Below are 6,000 nucleotides of genomic sequence, written 5' to 3'. Positions count from 1 at the left end.
AGTCAGTCTAGAGCCTGCACATGGCCCTTTAAATATCACTTTCCCATAGTTTTCACCCACAGTGCTGCAGATCGGAGGAGGCTTTGATAGCACATTCTTTTGCCCAGCATCTCCACTGAACTGTGTTTTCGCCGTTGGCTGTTGCTTTCCACTTATTCCAAGGCCAAAGATTCTCTGAACTTCTTCCACACATCATAAACAGGTAACGGATGAACAAGCACATATTTGTCTGCGTTTTTTTTTTACGCAAAATCCTGCCAAGGCTGATGGGGCGTCACATGTAGGATGTATGTCATGTGTTTTTATGTCTTCATAATCTTATAAATGTGTTACATTATTAATCTGAAAGAGAAAAAATGGCTTTAGACATACAATTTAGTCCTTATTTTAGTTAGACATCCATTCACTGACAAACAAAACGATGCAGATGGGTGTAGACTTTTTCTGAGTCAGATTTACATTGGAATTAACAGTTGCAGAATCATTTTCCCTGGATGAGAAGAAAAGATTCAAAGACAGTGTACTGTGCGTTTTTGTTGTTGTTTTTTCTTGGCAGAACAGTATTGTAATATTGAGGGATTTTTTTTTGTATTATGTATTTTTAGTATTTCATAAATGTTGGACACTACGTTTGTATTGTTGGCTAATTGATATAAAGCTGAAAACATAAAATATAATTATTAGATGACAAAAAAAACAAACCAAGTAAAATTTGAAATGCTTTGGCAGCTAACTGTAAGAAGTACAGGTTGAAATGCTAAAATGAAACTGGAAAAAAATTAAACTGAAATAAAAATAAACCTAAGAGAAGCTCATTTAAAAATATGACTAAAAGCTATAATAGTATAAATAATACTAAAATACCACTGCATGTTTATTTTAGTGTTTGTATTTTTATATTAACCCATCATGGTTCTGCTTTTTTGATTACTCTGTAGTGACAGACTTTGAGAGCAGTTCCTGGCATATGTTCATGTCAGTCTCAAAACAACATTTTCCTTTAGCAAGAACAAATTCATTACTGCTAACATCCAGCAGTTACACATCCTTTCTTTGTGTCTTTTCGTTTTAATAGTCCCATCCTCTATTGTTCGTATATTTGTCGTTCCTATGATTCTTTACTGTGCTTTCTGCTGATCTTGTGTCTGTTCAGATCCTACAAGCTTCCGATTGAGACACACACACACACACACACACACACACACCATTGCTCATCTTTCTTTCCACGTACCCAAAAAGGTCTGGAGGCCTCCAGCAGAGCACATTAATTATCCAGGCTCCCATTACACACTGAACCAGAGGTATCGGCATGTGACACAATGTTTTCAAAAGTTCTCAGTCCCCTCCTCTTTTCTCTTCCTCTGGCCATTGTGTATTTAGATAAAGGTCCAAATCTGAATGGCAAATGTCTTGATTTATCACTGACTGTGTTACAAGAGACAGGACTGACAAACAAATGTTTAAGAAAGGTGGTTACAGAGCAGGATCAGAAAGACTGGAGCAGCTTCAACTAAGAATGCAAAAGATAAATGAAGAGAGAAACTAACAAACAGAGACTCCCTTCTTTGGTTCAAAATGTGAATAGAGTAAAAAAATTGTCACTAGAATGATGTCATTCCCATAGGGTTTTGTAAAATATGCATCATTATATTGATATATATTAGTTTTACTTTTAATGAAATTTGTACTGTTGAGACGCTTTTAATAAAGCCTTCTGATTGGGGTCAGCCTACTAATGTGTGAAATTTCCCAGGCTTTTGGAGATATATTTCATGTGTGCACTTTTTATCTGACAAAGCCCTCAAGGCACAAACTAATTAGATTTGAGCTGAATCAACATATTTCAACAGGGAATCGTTTTTCAGAGTTAATGTTTTTTTTTTTTTAATCTAACATCTCCTTAAATCCCATCTGTGAAGGTTCTTGGTAAATTGCAATTCTTATATATTGGACTGAAAACATAATATAAAGGTGTTGCCTGAGTTTCACTCTATTATTAATTATGAAATAGAATACAAATATAGACATTACCAGGTTATCACAAATTAAAAGCTGATACTTTTATAGAAGAAAAACTGAACACAGCCAACTCCCCAGCTCTGGTTTCCGTGTAGCTCTTTGAACTTGAGGGGTGTTACTCTGTACCTTTGCTCATGAAGAAACTGGTTTGCCCAGAGTCAACACTGGTTTGGACTGGATCTCTGCCCTCAGGGCGATACTGGCTATTCAAAGGTTTTTGAAAATAACAATTAACACATTTTTAAAAAATGCACCTTTGGAAAAGGTTCTTCTCGTATTAATCAGCAAAACATTGGGATTATTTCTTGAATGTAAAAAACAAAATAGTAGTTGCGTTCCTTCATTGGAATTTGTTACCCAGCTTCTTGTTAATGGCACAGAGTTTCGTGGCCAAGAGGATGGGGATAAAGTTTTCTTTAAATGATGTTATTCCATTTTATAGTGCATATACAATAAAATAAGGTGAATGTCCAACAACTGAGAGCTCTCAATGACTATCTCTATTACAGATTTAAGGAACAGGAACAGTTCTTTTGAATTAGTGAGCTTAATTCTAAGCACAGCTAAAAAACTTAAATGAGGGATTTATAGGGTAGAGAATTTCTTGACAGGAGCATCTGAAGATCTGTTTATACTCCACAATTTTCAGCATATACTTCTACATGCAGTTTCATATTAGAATACTGGCATACAGTAACAAATCTGTAATTTAGATGTTTAGAGCTTGCAAGATATATATGATACGTGCTCTGAATTGTGTGCTTAGTGCCCTTATAGAGGGAGCAGGTGAGCGTGCAAAAGCTACATTCGTGCTTCTAATCCACCCCTTCCCTGAGGGTCAGATCTTCAATTTACTCCTTAAGCATGAAGCATAACCCTCTGAAAACCTCAGCAGCCGTGTCTGAGGTGTGTGTCAGGGGGGTCTGCGTGTGTGAGGGGAGAACAGCGATAAGAGAATACTCTGCTGTCTGTGTGTCAGAGAGACATTTGAAAGGGTGTGGCATTTTTTGTGATCTTTTGTTGTTGATTATTGCAGTGATTGAATGGTTATTTAATTATGCAAACGATAGCATTTGTATATATTTATTTAATACACACATAATCAAACAATAAGAAAACAAATATAAAAAAAAAAGTGATAAATAGTTTTTTCATTTACGTTATCAGTAATACCCAAAAAATCTTGACTTCACAAATAAATACATCTTTAGTGAAATATAATTTAAGTTGTCATTTTTAAATAAAAGATTTTAAAAGGAATTTGACTTTTGGAATGTTTGGGGACAGGAATATTCCGCACACTCTCTCTGTGTGTGTGTATGTTTGTGGTGTGTGTGGAGAGCGAGAGAGAGCAGAGAGAGAGAGGGAGAGATTGAAAGGGTGGGCATACCTGATATTTTTTATTTCAGTATAAATGATTGAGCAACATATTTACTTATTCATAGGTAAATAATTTAATATTCAAATGTCCTGTTTAAATCAACAGTAACGGAACACATAGACAAAGAGAAAGGAACAATGCATTGCATTCAACATATATTGGAGCTATGTCAGTATATCCACAAACCTTGACTTAGATTGCTCAGTGAAATACATGTAATGTTTATAAATCAAAGGCCTTTTTAAAAGGAATTGTGTGGAACAGTATACTTCAAACCTCTTGCCATAAATGCCCCTTTTTTTTGTTTCTTTTTTTGTTTTTTTTTTGAGCTAGTAAACTCCACACAAATGCCTCCACATGCCTTGGTATTAGGTTGCTCTGCAACAAACAGGTCTTTTGTCAGTAATTGTACAATTAACTAAAAAGAAAGCCTCCAACAACAGAGCACAAATACTGGACTGTTATTATACAAAAGCGATGGGGGTTGAACTAATACTTTCAGTGGTGGAAGTATTGCTGGCTTGGTCATACGGAACCCAAGTTGTGGGTTGCGATTCCTCACAAAATGCATAAACTGGATAACCTGCATGGAAGTTGTTTAGTATTTTATTTGCTAAAAATCGTCTGCACAATGCAACAGTTTAACGTTTAAATTCCAGGTTAACATAAAACGGTTCTTTACCGCATTATAGGCACTGTACCCGTTAAAGACAGTCTGTTACAACAGAACCCCGTTTCAGGGTCATTGTTCCATGACATTTTTCCCGTGTGCCCCCCTCCTCTCAGATTTTCAGGAGGACAGTGAAATCCCTCCACTCTGCTAACTAAAGATGGCCCGGCCTCCACCTCTCAGGATGAGATCGGGTCCATCTGCACCAACTCCGCGATACTGATTTAAACCGTTCTCAAGATGAAGGCCTGCAAACCATCAGCCTCACCTCCCGATGATGACGAGGAAAAAGGTGCAACGAGTCCTCTGGCAGAGGGTGGTGACGATTCGCTAGACCTGCATGAAGACAGCTTCCCAGGATTGGGAAGCGGAAACATCATGAGCGCTCAGTGGCTGACAAGTTCAAAGCGCTCCAGTCTGAAGAAGGTGGATAGTCTAAAAAAGGCCTTCTCACTGAAGCAGCATAGAGAAGAAGATCAACAAGATCGTGCCTCCCAGAACAGCGTGAGAAGATCACAGAAAAGCTTCACCCCTAACCACCCAAAGAGCTCCTCTTCCAAGAGCTCGTCCTTCCATCATCTCTCCAATGACCTTCAGCGTCAAGAAGGTGCGAGATGGAGATGCTGACTCCTCCCAGGAGCCTGGGAGCTCACCGAGGAACCTCAGCCAAGTGGGTACACAACATTGGGGGACCTGATGGTGTGCTGCCCTGGCTAAGTTACACTCCTCAGGTGAGAAAACAAATGGAGGCGATCTTCACAGCCCCTCCACCCGGGCAGCGAGGAGATGGAGAGGTGTTCCTCACAGATGAGGGGGTGGAGATCTCGAGGCGGTCCATCTTCAACTCTGGCTGAAGCAGAAGTGGATAAAAAAGATGGTGACACTGATGGTAATGAAGAAACAGGAAGGAGGAAAAGGAGGAGGAGAAAAAGATCACGAGACCTGCAGTAGAAGCGTCCGTGTCTCTGCGTCGACTGCAGCTACTGTTGAGCTAACTTCTGTAGATAAAGTTGTTTCTACTCCTCTGACTTCAATCCACTTCTGAGACTTTGGGAGCGTAGTTACTCCCTTGTGCCACTGGTATCTTGTTCCCTAAGCTTGTTTAATGTTAGCATGTCTGCTTAAAATAACATATTGCCTAGAGTTAATCCCTAGTATACTATCGGTAACTATATAACCTATTGTGTTAAGTTCAGAAATTAAGCGCGTTCTTGTAGAAGGAAATTCCATTTAGATTCCATTTAAAATAGATTCTGTATAAAAAGCCCCGAAGAATGGTACAGCAGTTCAGACCACTGCTTGACCACAATGATACACCCGAAATAGCTATATTTTTCTGTCGGAGCCTGTGAATACCATGAAATTGACTGAACTGAAATGCCTGAACTCTCACACTCTATCTTTTTTCTTTGTGTGTAGGAGAGGCAATGTGTATAATCTGTCCTTTGTTATGCTGCAGTCCATGACTCTCTTCTGTCAATGTACATAAGTAGTATTAAGTGCATACAAAAAAAGTACTGTGGTATTATTATGTTTTTTGGAAAAATGCTTTGTTTTTTTTCATACAGGTACTTTGATGTAATTCACATGTAAACCATTGTATATTAACATGGTAATCATGAAATATATGGTAACAACACAGAACATAATTACTGTACTGTTGTACCAGACAACTGAAACAGACAACTACAAAAGAAAAGAGGTGTTGACAAAGTTATGCTTTTTGGACATTTTTAGAACTTTTATTAAAATATTTAGCAGCACTCCGTCTCAAGGCTTGAATAAGTAGTTGTCTATGAGGACTGATAGCAGTGCTTGGCATGTGTGGGAAGGAAGCGTGTTTTACAAAATTTCTGAGGGGAAGGCCAGCACAATCGACTGCCATCTCCATGGCAACCTTGCCCGCTGCCAAAAACTCTCCAATTACTGC

The 6,000-nt window shown here is 38.4% G+C and overlaps 1 pseudogene; it reads left to right on the top strand.

Annotated features, from left to right (window-relative positions):
• The window catches only part of LOC109113818, a 15,196-nt pseudogene extending 10,131 nt beyond the window's left edge, over window positions 1-5,065 (top strand).
• Window positions 5,066-6,000: the final 935 nt, after the last annotated feature.

Source organism: Cyprinus carpio, chromosome B9 (assembly GCF_018340385.1).
Source record: "Cyprinus carpio isolate SPL01 chromosome B9, ASM1834038v1, whole genome shotgun sequence".
NCBI lineage: Eukaryota > Metazoa > Chordata > Actinopteri > Cypriniformes > Cyprinidae > Cyprinus > Cyprinus carpio.
This window is presented reverse-complemented; position numbering and strand designations above follow the sequence as displayed.